This window comes from Tachysurus vachellii, chromosome 7 (assembly GCF_030014155.1).
Source record: "Tachysurus vachellii isolate PV-2020 chromosome 7, HZAU_Pvac_v1, whole genome shotgun sequence".
NCBI classification, from domain to species: domain Eukaryota; kingdom Metazoa; phylum Chordata; class Actinopteri; order Siluriformes; family Bagridae; genus Tachysurus; species Tachysurus vachellii.
In genome coordinates this window covers 26518851-26534210 of record NC_083466.1, presented here as the reverse complement: position 1 = coordinate 26534210, position 15360 = coordinate 26518851, and the positions used below count along the sequence as shown (strand labels likewise).

The 15360-nt window shown below is 39.1% G+C and overlaps 1 protein-coding gene across 1 annotated transcript in view; it reads left to right on the top strand.

Annotated features, from left to right (window-relative positions):
- Window positions 1–2579: 2579 nt before the first annotated feature.
- Window positions 2580–15360, top strand: part of LOC132849009 (tensin-3-like) — a 56388-nt gene continuing 43607 nt past the window's right edge. The window contains exon 1 of the mRNA XM_060875173.1: window positions 2580–2916. The gene's annotated coding sequence lies outside the window, so the exon portion shown is untranslated. The remainder of the gene's footprint in view (window positions 2917–15360) is intronic.

The window sequence follows — 15360 nt, the reverse complement described above, 5'->3', positions numbered from 1 at the left end:
CAAGTCAAAAATAAAACCTAATGAAACTTTTTGATCAATGAATTTCAAGAGTCAGACAATATTACATGACTGTCCATACAGTAATATCTCAGCTTCAGACAAGTGTTTAAACTGGTCTATCTATCTATCTATCTATCTATCTATCTATCTATCTATCTATCTATCTATCTATCTATCTATCTATCTATCTATTTTTTTATTTGCCACATGCAGAAGTTTACACATTACAGTATGTAGTGAAATGTTTTTTGACTGTCCAATTAAAAAAGTATATATAAAAAAAAGAATAAAAGCATAAAAGAAAACAATCTGTACAGAAGTAAAAAGGGCAAAAATAAGTGTACAAATTATTCTATACAACAAACAACCATAAAAAACTGCTTATAGACTCAGATTTCGGTTCGTCCGCCATCTGAGATGCTTCAGCTTTAAAGTATGACGTCATTTCCGGTAAAAACTCTAACATGGTCAGCACTGATGCTCCCTAGTTTCCGTGTTGCATTGTGGGATTATTTTAAGGATCAAACGTTCCAGTACACAGAAAGGATTTTGCCTGATCAGTAGTGAACTGAGTGGTGAACAAGTGAGCAAATTGGCTGTGATTATGGAAGCAGATCTGACAGTTACATCTACAATAAGGATGCGTCTTTGGCAGTGGTGACTCAAGTGGTCCAGGCTCTAGGTTGTTGATTGGAGGATCGGGGTTCCAACTCCCTTAACCTTCTCTGCTCCACTGGTGCTGTATCATGGCTGACCCTGTGCTCTGACACCAACCTCCAAAGTTGGGATATGTGAAGAAAAAATTAGGCTGTGCTGTAATGTACTGTATATGGGGGGGCACGGTGGCTTAGTGGTTAGCACGTTTGCCTCACACCTCCAGGGTTAGGGGTTCGATTCCCGCCTCCACCTTGTGTGTGTGGAGTTTGCATGTTCTCCCCGTGCCTCGGGGGTTTCCTCCGGGTACTCCGGTTTCCTCCCCCGGTCCAAAGACATGCATGGTAGGTTGATTGGCATCTCTGGAAAATAGTGTGTGATTGCGTGAGTGAATGAGAGTGTGTGTGTGTGTGCCCTGCGATGGGTTGGCACTTCATCCAGGGTGTATCCTGCCTTGATGCCCGATGACGCCTGACATAGGCACAGGCTCCCCGTGACCTGAGGTAGTTTGGATAAAGTGGTAGAAGATGAGTGAGAGTGAGAGTGTAATGTATATGTGAGAAAAATAAAGGCTTCTATTCTATTCTCTAAATGAAACAATGTGTTGAAGAGTGTATGTGTTGTACACTGAAGAAAATCATGTGGTTTGGTGTGTGTGACTGTAAAATCATGATTGTCATGATTTAATTTGTTCACTTTAGAGAAATTACATTTACAGCAAATGGGAGACATCCTCATCCAGGCTGACTTACATTTTATACATTTGAGAGATAAGGGCCTTGATTAGGGGCCCAGAAGTGGCAGCTTGGTGGACCTGGGATTTGAACTCACAACTTTTTCATTAGTAATCCAACACCTTAAACACTAAGTTACCACATCCAGCCAGTTAGTGCAGTGTTTCACTGGATACTTATTTAATATCAAGGTCCAGGTTTAAAGACCACGACAACACAGACAAGTTGTTCCAGTGGAGTTCATGATTAAAATTCTCTGAGCTTGACAACAACTTCCTGGTCAGTCAATCATTAAACCAGACACTCCTTCAGCTATTAAACAAAGTCTTCTAGAGAGCATGAGAGCTTTTACGCTTACGTAACTCTGCATGCCTCCGTCAGTGTAACAGGACAGTGTGCAGTGCAGCGACCTTCAGAGGTTCAAACAAACATCTGACCACGAGGAAAAGAAACTTTGACATTCAGCACATTTTAGACCCAGTACAGAAGAATTTAACCGTCAAATTGCTTCTGATGTTCCACCGATTAAAACAACATTTACGCATTTTGCCTAGAATGACGTGGAGTTTCAAACTCGCTGATTTTAACTGATCTCCTGGAAGCTCCGCCCCTCAAAAACATTTTCACATCAGTAACACCCTGTTTCCGTTTTCATGCTTGAACGACGCACCGACAGGGTGTCCTTACATGTTCTGAGTTCGTTTAAGAAAAGAAATATAATCTACAAGCAACTTATCTAACATAAGACGAGTGCATGACAAAGATTATGTTGCATTTTTTTCAGCATTATGGAAAAAAAATCAGTGAAAATGTCATGTATGTCATGCCACATCTTGCTTTCTGTCAAAAGTCTGGATGAGTGACAGGAAAAAAACAAAACAAAACATTACAAAATCTTTCTTTCTTTCTTTCTTTCTTTCTTTCTTTAAACCCATTAAAATCGATTTTTAAAAAAATCTTCAGTGTCGTTTCTGGTGCAAAGGCATGTGCCTTCCTGCACAACGTAATCCCCCTTCCCCCAAACACACGACCTCAACCCCAGCAACCACGGAGTGGAGGGAGGGAAAGACGGAAGAGAGACGGAGAGAGAGATGGGGAGGGAGAGAGAGAGACAGAGAGTGAGGGAGGGCGGGATCAGAAGGGGAGGACTCAACTCATTCTAGGGCTCGTGGTGGCGTCTCTCTCTCTCTCTCTCTCTCTCTCTCTCTCTCTCTCTCTCTCTCAGAGTCTGGAGTTGAGTCAGAGTAGAGATCTGGTTTTAAAAGTGAACCTGAGCGTATAAGAAACTCTCCTGCATTTAGCTTTTAAGCAAAAACAAACGTTCATTCATCCTGGACTTAAGTTTCATCAGTGGCTGAATTACCATGGCGAAGAACTCTCTCCCTGGAGCTGTGAGGAGATACGTTTGATCTTTTGCTGCTAGAACGAATACTAAAGAAGAAGAGGAAAAGGAAAAGGACGAATAATAATAGTTAGAGGCACACAAAGAACGAAGAACTTCTTCTTCTGGAACTTCTTGAACTCAAAGGTAAGTTTATTAGCTAGCAGCTCCACTGCTTGCTCCTCACTTCAAACCCATCTTCCTCTCCTCTTTTCCACTCGTTCACGTTTGTGTCACGGATGAATGAATCTTTACAGCGTGTTTTGTTCTGGTGGATTATTATTATTACGCACTGTGTCTGAGACTGAGAGTCCAGAATAAAAGATTTCTTTTCAAAACAGAGACCGAGATTGACTTCATTGAGCTGGGAGAGTGAACGAGAGTGATGGCTTCTCATTACGTTCCTCTGTTTTTTAGCTTTTTCTACCTTCTAAGCTTGTAATTGGAAGCATATGTTGATGCACAGCGAGCAAGGAAATCCTACATGTTGTTCGGCTAGCCTTTGTGCGACGAGGCAGAGTGACCCTGAAAGTGCCTTGTTTTTCCTCTAATCATTGACACAGCAGCTGGGAAGATTAGGAATGATGATTAGGAATGCATGAGGAATATTAATCGTACTGGAAAGCCACCTCAAACCTGCAAGCTTGAGAGAGTCAAACAATCGACTCGCCTCGTCTCAACTCGACAGGATGTTACCAGGCAAATGTTATGAAAATGGACAAAGGTTGCGGTTTGAGGCAAAGGTTAACTTTTTTCTTTTTTAGGGTGAAAACATACACCGCTTTATCCTCACCACTTCCCACCAGCGTGTCACTCATGTCTGTTCTCTGCTCATCAAGGACGTAAAGCAGATCAATCATATTCCTCATCACAGGTATACCATTAGCGGATCTTCATCATCAGACTGAACACACAGTCATAAACTTCAGACAAGCTTTGGTCTGATGGATCTTAAAAGAAAGCTTAAGTCTCAAAGCTTTTAATCGCTATAAATTGGATTGCCAAAGTTACAATGTTTATACGCCTAAATTGTTCAATTGTTCTGGAGAAGATTGTATAAAATTCAGCTGTCAGATCATATGAGATGGGGGGCACGGTGGCTTAGTGGTTAGCACGTTCGCCTCGCACCTCCAGGGTTGGGGGTTCGATTCCCGCCTCCACCTTGTGTGTGTGGAGTTTGCATGTTCTCCCCGTGCCTCGGGGGTTTCCTCCGGGTACTCCGGTTTCCTCCCCCGGTCCAAAGACATGCATGGTAGGTTAATTGGCATCTCTGGAAAATTGTCCGTAGTGTGTGATTGTGTGAATGAATGAGAGTGTGTGTGTGTGCCCTGCAATGGGTTGGCACTCCGTCCAGGGTGTATCCTGCCTTTATGCCCAATGACGCCTGAGGCTCCCCGTGACCCGAGATAGTTCGGATAAGCGGTAGAAAATGAGTGAGAGTGAGATCATATGAGATGCTCCGGGTTGCACCGTATTTGCATAAAATTAAACTTTTTGTGCAACAGGGTTTTACATTTTTGAAAATTAGGATTTCTATCTGCAATATTAAACCCGGATCCAACTCAGTATTACTATATTAAAACTGTAAGGCCGGAACTTGGGACATCTTCACAGCTTAAATTTGCTCATTTATATGCTATCATTCAAAATTATACATAATTACATAATGGTCTTGCTTTCTAAATCTGAAATAAAATCGATCACTGTATGTTCATCTTTTAGCTAACGTTAGAGATCTATGTAGATGACATTACTTAGACAGTTATTGTGGATGGCTAGAAAGAAAGAAAGAAAGAAAGAAAGAAAGAAAGAAAGAAAGAAAGAAAGAAAATAAACAAATATACAAACAGTTTTTGGACAATTTTTGTTTAGCTGGTTCACTTCAATCTCTTTCTTTACAAATCAATTTACGAGAAAATTTCTCATTTGGAAAAGCAAGGAAAACACCCCTAAACTTGAAATCCAGACTTAGCGTAGTCTCCAGCACAAGTTTCTCTGAGTTCAGCAAGTGACATCAAATCAATCATGGCTGCTCACAGCATCAACAGTAAACACAGCAGCATGTCTTACCTTTTAAATTATTTCTACTGTATCTAGCATTAGCTTCAGATGAATCACCATACACACATATTCGCTTGTTGAACCTTTAAAACTGACTCTACAGTTAACTGTGAACTGTATACGAGGAAAGTATAAATACTCTTCACAATTAGCTGGCTAGTCTGCTGCTAAAAACAAACTTAAACAAACAAGAAGGCATCCATTTAATGCTTGTACCTTGAAAACATTTTTATTCCAAGCTCTGACTTGCTTAGATAAGTTGAATGCAGGATTAGCTGTGATGCATGGTAAATTTAGGGAGTGTGTCCTTCTTTGTAATTGCATGGCATGATTATACTGTACAGTCTGGGCTAGAAAGAAATCAGCATTGTGTCTTGCTTTATTATATCATTCTGCTGTGTAGATTTACTTATGACCAGTGGTGGTGCTGTTATTCCTGCTTCTAGAAAAGTTCCATATAATCCACTGTCCAGAAAATACAGTAAAGCCCAAAACTGAGCCTTATATTTCAGTGTGAAAATGATGGAAGGCAAAACCCTACTAACGTTAGTTGCTGTCCTTGGTTCTATTCCTGTTTTTTGTTCACAAAATGTACATCTGTTAACGTATTTACGCCCAGGTTGAAAGATCTGACAGGACAACACCATGCCTAGGAGTGATATTGAAGCTTCCTGCCACTTTCTCAGCCTTAGTGGCGTGTCCTTTCTACACAGAGCAGACGAACAGCTAACACGTGTGAATCATTACAGGCACCATTGGGGACTATTGGACCACAAAGTGGCAGTCCCCCGCTTAGAGTTTCTAAAATGTAGAAAGCAGATTGTCAGATTCATAAAAACAACACTAGAGAAAATAAAACATAAATCCTGAAAGCTATAGATGTACTTTAAGAGGAAAGAAAACGTCATCATTTTAAACCACATTCCTTTGGTTCTTGGGTTTTAGAGGCTGTAATTTTGAACTGGTTTAGAAGTTACACAGCCCACAGGATCCTCTGGCCAGTTAGCCTACTCTCTATATTGTTTCCGGCAGATTTTTTGTAGAATGTCCAGTGTAGGAGGCGAGACAAATACAGGTTAAAGTTCCAGAAGTGCTACAAACATGGCTAAAATAGCTTCTCACTCCTCCCTGGACTCTTTCTACTAGATTCCATGGTTTTGTCGAGTGTTGAGAATCGGTGTTTGGAACCAACAATCAGTGTACATTTTAAAGGTCTGAATGGAACTTGATTGGATCTAGGAACCAAGACTTGGTCTTGGTTTTTCCATCTGTGGGAATAAAGTGTTATGAAAACTCTCAAAAATAAAGGAGCTAAACTGTTTGCACTACATTTCAAATTGTGCTAACTCTTACTAAAGCTAATTATAGCTAAAATATATGTACTTTCTTAAGTTAAAGATGCCCTCTATAGGGCAAAATGATGTACATTTCATTGCACCACCTAAGTGACAAGACAAGGTAGTTCTTGGGAGAAAGTGAGGGCAGTACTGCCCTTGCTAACAACAAACCTCCCCCTCATCCCACCTCTGCACCCCTCAATTATTTCATGTTGAGTATACGCTGAAATAATTATCACATACAGTATATGATTATTTTACCTTACCTTGGCACCAAGCAATGTTTTATCTCTGTGACTGTTTTGGGTCAAACATAACATACTGCTTATGGTTGTGTAATTCTGTTTTGTTGGGGGTTTGATTTCTGCCTTTACCCTGTGCATGAAGTTTGCATTTTCTCTCTGTGATTTGGGAGGTCGAGGGGGCATTTCATTCAGGTACTCTGGGTTCCTCCCCGAGTTTAAAGACATGTTTTGTAGGTTGATTGGCATCTCTAAATTGTCTGTAGTCCATCAGTATGTGTGTGATTGTGCCCTGCGATGGGTTGGCATCCCGTCCTGGTAGTCCCCCGCCTTGTGCCCTGAGTTCTACCATGGGTAGGCTCTGAGTTCCCAGCAACCCTAGGTAGAATAAGCGATACATAAAATGGATGGAGAATATTAGATAGCTAGAAGTTCTTTAAAAAGGAAGGTCAGAAGTGTAACAAAAAAAAATCTTTTAGAAAAAAATGTTTTAATGCAACTGACCACTCGTGTTGAAGCCTTACTTCATTGTTTATTTTTCAAGAGGAACCTGTTCAGAACTCTTCAGTAAACAGTTTTTTATTTTTTTTAGATTGATTGACATGCTTTTAGTGATCCTCAAGACCTTCTCTGGACGTTTTCTCAGTTTCTGACCCATCATCGCCACACAAGGCTTTTCCTTCACCTTTCTGAGCCAGGTCACATTCCTAACTAATGGCCTTCTCTTTCCCCTTACCGAGCCTGACTTCCTGCTGCATTTTACGGTGTTCCTGCTGTCGCCTGAGGTTCGACATGGCCCGAGTGTCATTAATCACACTATGTTGTTTGACTCAATGCTGACACAGAGTGATCCCCAATGATTGGAAGTCCTCCATGCTTCCAGAGAAGATAACCCCATTTAGTAGCCACTGTCTCTGAGAATTTTTTTCCTGATTCCTTTTATCTTGCTGATGAGCATCATTCTGAAGAGGGGAATTCTGTAATTATTACATTAATTACAGCTTGTCTGAAAGCATCCTATCATCCTTGGCTCCAGCACAGATCTACGCGAACTAGGTGTCAGGTTTTATGTTTCAAAACTCTTGGCTTTTTATAAATCTGTGGATAGTTCTTGTAATGCAAGGCAGCTCCCTGAGTCTCAAAAGACATAAATATCATATTTAATGTGACCACATAGCCATGACCCCAAATATAATCTTTGGCTCACTGTATTTCTGATCACAGGCCACTTGAAATCTCAGAAAACTGCAGCATAAATCATGAGTTCATGAAACTCAGGATTCATGAATATGAATTGGGGCAGAACGAGAGAAAGAGAGAAAGCAAACCACAGGAAATGCTGAATACCACTTAATAATAATAATTATCCCAATGAGACACAGTCTGCTTTCGAAAGTGGCTTGGTCTGTTATTTAGCCAAGGCTAAACACTTTATCTCTCGATGATGTCGTCGTCAGCAGCTTATCACTATGGTTAGTGGTGTTGACAAGAGCGACGGGGTCAGGAGGTCTTTCTACCACATCACAGACATACTCTGATGTTTATAACCTAGAACACAGTGCTAGTTCTTTATTTGCAAGTATCAGTTGCCAGTGTTACACCACAGCGTTGTTGAATTCTTCACTCTGATTGGTCAGAAAGTGTTGAGTAATTCTCTACAACTGCAACAAATATCTGACCGCAGCAAACTCCTTTCTTATCTATTCTTTACCTCAGCACTTAGCTTCTCCGTATTAGCCTGTTGGTAATGATTTGTTTTTAGCTTAGCAAAAAGAGCTTTCAGGATTAGTAGATGTGAAGATGTAGCTATAAGCAAACCTGGATACTGAGGCAAACATCTTTTCAGAAATGTTTACATCTTACTGTATTAAAACAATACATGTTTTGGCAAATGAACACCAGGTCCTGCTTGGAACCAGGGTCTGAGAAACGTACCTAATGAGAAACCCAATACAATGTAAAGCTAGCAAGTAGAGGATTAATGTGCTAGATCAAGGGGCCATCAGTAGACGTCAGTCATAGTTAGCGCAGAGACTCACAGCCACTCAGAGTGATATTCTTTAACCATCCTGGACTCCATCCATCCTGCTGCCAACAAAGTCTATCTCCTACTTGATAATAAACATCTTTGGTTTTACTTACTATGGGAACGGCACATAAACAGCACACCAAGCCCGACCACCTATGTTGCATGAATTTGCTTTTTTAACCACACTAACGTCTGCAGCGTTCTCAAGAGCTTTGTTGAGTTGTCCTGTCTTTTGCTTTAAGCAGCTGTGCGTGGGTGATAACGGATCATATATCTGCCGCCATTTCCTGGGTTCCAGAGATACAGTATGAAACTTTTAACAGTATCTTGACTTGCTGAATCGAGGGAATTGCAGAGCGTAACAGTAATTTAGCAGGGATTTAGCAATAATTACTCCACTGATTCAGATTCTATTCATATATATTCCCATGAAATACACAATTTAATCTGTCTTTTATTGACTTTATATTCTATTATGTTCATCCTGAAAATTCTTATTGCTTAAAAAAACTAAACTCAACGTTTGATCTTTTGTTATTGAGGGAAATTTGTCTCTTGCGAACAAACTGAAGTAGAATGAGACGTGGATCGGGACATGCTTTTACAAGCTTTTGGCTGTTTTATGATCATTTATTGTAAGATTGACTTTGATCATTTCAATCAGGATAAAAGCACACAATGTTATAGGAAAGCGATGATTGACAGCTGAATATCCCGGCTTTTCAGAGTTTACGCTCTCTTATTAATGCTGTGTAAATCCTCCTGATAACAATAAGCACAGATGTAAGCATCAGGAGCTTTATTCGGGATCTGACTTCCTCTTTAACATTCTGCAGCTCTCCAGTTTACTCCATTTTTTTTAGTTTGTTGTTTTGTTATTGATGTTGCGTTTTCTGATGTGTTGTTTTGTGTTTCGGTTTGTTGTTTTGTGGCTTTTTTTCTGATCTGTTTTATTTATGGATTCGTTTTCTGATATTCTGTTTGCTGTTGTTTTAGTATGATTTGCTATTGTCTTTTTAAATTTTTATTTCTTTATCTGAACTGTAATTTTTTTAGGGGGGGAGGGGGTAAGGGTGAGGTTATGCATTTTTATCAATGTTCTCTGATTTTCTATTTTGTTTTTGCTTTTGTTGTTTTTTTTTTCTGATTTGTTGTTTTGCTTTTAGTTTTGTTGCATTGTCCAATTTTTGAATTCATGTATTTATTTCTTTATTTGATATATTTTTTCTTTTTCAGATTTGTTTTGTTTTTGCCTTTGTTTTCTGATATGCTCTTTTGTTTTTGTCGTATTTGTTTTTGTTTTGTTTCTTTTTTTGGCTTAGTTTTCTGTTTTAGTTTTGTTGCATTGTCTGATTTGTTCTATTTTTTGGTTTTGTTATGGCTAAGAATAACACATCATAAATGCATCTAAAGTTGGGAAATGTTGCAGACTGTCTGCATCAGACTGTTAGAAATCAACTCAAAAACAGTTCCAGCAATTTTTCAGTGTATTCATGTTTAGCATCCACCGTACAAACCCAGTATCAGGTCTTACTATAAAAATGATCATCAACCTATTAGAACAAGTTTATTGATCTAAACCAGAAAACCTCTGACCAATCAGAATGGCTGATTTCATCTTCTGTCTCCAGAATCAACAGTTCTGGCTGTGTTTATGATCACAGTTTAGTGCTACACCCTGCTTCATAAAAGAGTACAGCTCTGTTGAAAAACTTGCTCTGTGTTAGCAGACGGTTAGTAAATCAGTGGCTTGTCTGATTTCTCTGAGGGCTTTTTTTCCTCTCTGCCCTCAGGGTGTCAGATTCCTATGTGATGATCCAGGTGAGGGGTGGAGCCACTGGGCATGATTACTGATTTGAAATCAACTCTCTCTCTCATTCTCTCTCTCTCTCTCTCTCTCTCTCTCTCTCTCTCTCTCTCTCTCCCCACCTCATTGCATCTCCCAAATAAAGTAAGCTGACTCAGGAGCCCTTCTGCTCTATGGTGTAATTAGAGCCCAGAAACCATGTTTTTTATTGCTCAGAGTGAGAAGCAACTTCCAGCACAACAAATTCACCATCCCAAATTACCCAAATTACACACTTACACTATGCACCCTGCACTTTAGCCCCTAGTGTATAAATGTTAGAAGGGTCGTATCAACTCAACTTTTTTTACTAACCGGAACTAGTAGCTGTTTCGTTGTCGACTGTAACTAAAAATCCAACGCTAGCATTAGCGTTTAAAATACAGTGGACTATCAAAATGTTCAAAAAATAAATCACATTGATTTAAATGACGTCTCAAAGATGTCTTCTTCACCAGAGTGTCGTCAACCATCTTGAAATGTTTTTCCTATCCAGCATTATTGTCCGGTAGCAACATTAAACATTTGTATGGTTTCAGTTCAATAAGTACATTGTTTTTTTTTTTTGTCGATTTTTTCAGTTTTGTTTTTGTGTTTGTTGATTTCTATGTGTTTTTTTTTTCTCTGTGTTTTCGGATTAGTTGTGGTTTTTATTGTATTTTTTGATTTCTTACGGTTTTTGTTGTGTTTTCTGTTTTATTTTTCTGCTTTTCTTATTGTGTTTTCTGATTTGTTTTTTTTATTGATTATTGTTTTCTGATTTTGATACTGTCCTTTCTTATTTGCCTAGATTTTGTTTTGGCTGTTGCATTTGTTTTCTGATTTGCTGTTTTGCTATTGGTCTTTTCACTTATGGCCTACTGTATCAGATACATCTATACATGTATGAACGTCTGCTTAAACCGCGTCTCAGACATCATGAAGAGCTTTAATTAGGTTTTAAATATGTGTAAATCTGCCTTTAGTGCTCTTACAGTACATTCCAGATACGTATAATCCTTATACATAATGCATGAAACGGCCGAGTGTAACCCAAGCTGGCTGGACTTGTGAAATACTGAAGACGTGCCTCCACTTATCCAGGTGTGGAAATAGCTTGAAGATTACAGTCATGTCACCTTGATTTAATACGACAAGGCATTTTAATTAGCAGGTGAAACTGAATGAGGCGAAATACATCATTTTAAGCGGCACAGTGGGTTGTGGCTACGTGGCGCGTCCAGCGTTCTTCTTAAGGTGTCGGGATCTGTTCTCGAGACGCCTGTTAAAACAAGTCCAGGTGTCGAACGCGGTGATCCTTCTCCACCTCAAAACTTTTGGGCTCATCTTTGTGCATCGTGGGCTTGTAGCAGCACGCTCACCGCTTTTGTTTTAATGGAACCTGTGATAGTAATAGAAGAATAAATCACCGAACACACTAACATCATTCATCATTAATAAATAATATCATCATTAATATAATAATCATTATTAGTTTAATATCATCAGTATTAATATATTATCATCAGTATTGAGGTGGTCATGTGACCTGAATAGTACAATTAAATCAGATTAAATTAGATCTAGAAATGGGCAGTACCAAACAAAGCAAAACACACAAATACACACACACACATGCACAATACAACCAACCAAGACACACACACACACACACACACACACACAACCAACCAAGTCTCACAGACAAACACACAAATACACACACAAAACCAACCAAAACACACACACACAAATACACAAATACAAACAAATACATACATACATACATACATACATACATAACACAACACACACATGCAACACATAACCAAACAAAACACACACACACGCCCTCCTCAGTTGATTTGTTCTTGTTTGTATAATGAATATATTCTTTAAATTGATGTCTGAGACATTTGTTGCGAGAGACAGAAGCCACTCAGGGAAAAAGGCTTTTTTTGTACTTTAGCCTCGCTGCAGCTTGTTTCCATTATTCCATAAGCTTCATTTGGCTCTTAATGATACTGACATGAGTCGGAGTGTGTTACAGGGATCACTGTGTGACTCTTCACATCACACTCTATACTGTAACCACCAGACTTACAGCGTCTCAGAGGATGAATTTAGTATCAGCTGTCTGGATGTGGATTTATTGCTTCCTGAATGCTGTGTGTGTGTGTGTGTGTGTGTGTGTGTGTGTGTGTGTTAGCAGAGGTTATCTATAAAAAACAGTCTTTAAACTCTACAACTGAACTCAGGTCAGAAGGTTACGTTGAACATGGAGGTGTTTCCTACTCTGTGTGTGTGTGTGTGTGTGTGTGTGTGTGTGTGTGTGTGTGTGTGTGTGTGTGTGTTGTGTTTTCAGTTAATGCCAAAAATGCCAAGAAGAAAAAAAAAAACCTGACATTGAGGAATTAAAATTCATTCTGGTGATGAGTCTGTAGAATGTTAAACAAACAAACAGGCAAACAAACAAACAAACAAACAAACAAACAGAAACTCCGCATGAAAGGAGTCTCCAGTGTCAGAAGTTTGTAACAGTCTGCAATTTTCTCAACCTGAAGTGCTTTATTTCTTCTGGATCTAATCAAACCTTACTAAAGCAACAACATTAATAAGCATCATATCAATATTTCCTGAAGAAAAAATTCGAGAAATTTCTACTCTTTCTTTAGGTGTAGTGCGTGTGTAAATATCGGCACCCACCATCCACTCAATAATATATTTTCGGCACTTAAGCTCCCCAAAAAAAATCTAAAGCGTTTATTCATTATATTAAGCGGTGAATGTGTCAGTGGTGAATATGATACATTGTTTATGATTGTGAACCGCACAGGAAAAGAAAATATCAGACAGCACTAGAACTCTAATCATTTCCATAAACATGACTGTTGTTTACGTGGTAATTTGTCACACATGGTGTGTTAGTGCTGATGGTGACATTGTGTTAAGTGACCTTAAGTAATGAAGTAAAAAAAAAAAAAAAAAAAGCTTCCAATGAGCTGCTTAATAGTTATGTTTGTGTCATGGGAAAATTCTTTGGTGGATTCTGTTGCATTAAAAAAAGTTTGCAAATTGCCCGTTTTGCCCGATTAAGAGTATTACCCTCTTAATTATGCTCATTCCACACAAAACTACACCATTAATATCTAATTAAGGAACTCTCCTGAGAGCTACAACCCCTTCCTCTGCCCCGTTACCGTGGTGATGACCTCCTTTACACAGTCGCTTCTTTCATTCTGATTAGACCCCCCCCCACACACACATACATACACACACCTACCCTACACACACACACAAGCATGCACACGTACACACCTACACAACGCACATACTGTACACACACGCACACATACACACCTACACAACGCACATACACACACACACAAGTACACACAAGTTCACACATACACGTTCACAATACACCCTAAACACACATGCATGCAGACATACACAACCAGTACACACACGCAAGCACACACACACCTGCACAAAGCACACATTAACACACATCTAAAATACACATACACACAGCGCTACTTTTGGATTTACGCCTCTCTTTATCGTGTGTGTTTGGAGTCAGACTTCATTAAGTGATGCGTTCAAGCAGAAAAACGTTTCAAAAACAAACAAGTCCTCAGAAGACCTTTAGAGGTTTAAACAGACTGCTGAAGAAAAAAAGAACGTGAGAAACAAACACCGTAATATCAGTGACATGAGTTTGTGCTCTATATAATATAATATAATTGGAGATTTTTATGTCAAGACTCTGAGTGTGTGTGTGTGTGTGTGTGTGTTTGTGTGTGTGTGTGTTTGTGTGTGAGCTCTTGCATGACTCTGCTGCTTTTACAGAGTTATAAAACGCTTCAAAAAAGAGATTTCACTGCTGTGGTTTCTGACTTCAAAACAATTAGGTTGCCTTCATGAGAACTTTTTCGGTATTCCTCAAAAACCTACCTCTTGACAGCACATGTCAGCATGTAGAAAACTGTCTGAGTGTAGAAGATAGAGAGGGCGGGACTTCGGTCATTCATGTTCAAAGCTACAGCATGAGGACAGTTTACGATCAGACTCTCACTGGATTAAAGCACAAACAGTTCCACTAGTAGGAAGACACACCTTAAACAAACGTAGATAACGTATAAACAGACGTATATCACTATATATCCAGATGGACCTAAGAAAGTCTTTATGAACATGGCTTTATAATGTAATATCAAACAGGACAATATTTAAACAAGACACGCCTTTTTTTATCACAGGGAAGGAAACTTCCTCAGTCCGTATTTTCTTTCCCTGATTTTTTTCAGCCTTAATGCACATACTGCATCTTATGATTAAATACTCTTGTGTAAACATTCCTTAAATCACCATCTCTGAATCTTCTACTTGAAAAAACCTGGACACATCAGGGGCGTTAACTACACCATGAGATTTGCATAATTTGAATACCACGCCCAGAAAACTGTCTTAAGTAACCATTTGTCTTAAACTCAATAGGAGAAACTTCCTGTCAGTTGTTGCAGAAACTAGAACACAAATCTTGCTATCAATGTTTACAGAATGTTTTCTGAACGTTACTCTTTTAGGAACATTCAGTTTTCTGTCTAAAGTTAACTGTTATGTGAGCAACAATCTAATGATATTATAACTCAAACCAACTCTCTCTCTCTCTCTCTCTCTCTCTCTCTCTCTCTCTCTATTTGCTACTCTTCTGTCTGTCTATTTGACCATATCTATCTATCTATCTATCTATCTATCTATCTATCTATCTATCTATCTATCTATCTATCTATCTATCTATCTATCTATCTATCTATCTAGCTGTCTCTCTGTCTGACTCTCTGTCTATTTGACCATCTGTCACTCAATATCTGTCTGTCTGTCTATCTGCCCATCCATCTTTTGCTATATGTCTGTCTCTCTCACCATCTCTCTCTCTCTCTCTCTCTCTCTCTCTCTCTCTCTCTCTCTCTCTCTGCCTGTTTGTCTGTCTGTCTGACCATTTTTCTTTGTCTGTCTGTATCTCTATCTATCTATCTAGCTGTCTCTCTGTCTGACTCTCTGTTTGTCTATTTGACCATCTGTCACTCAATA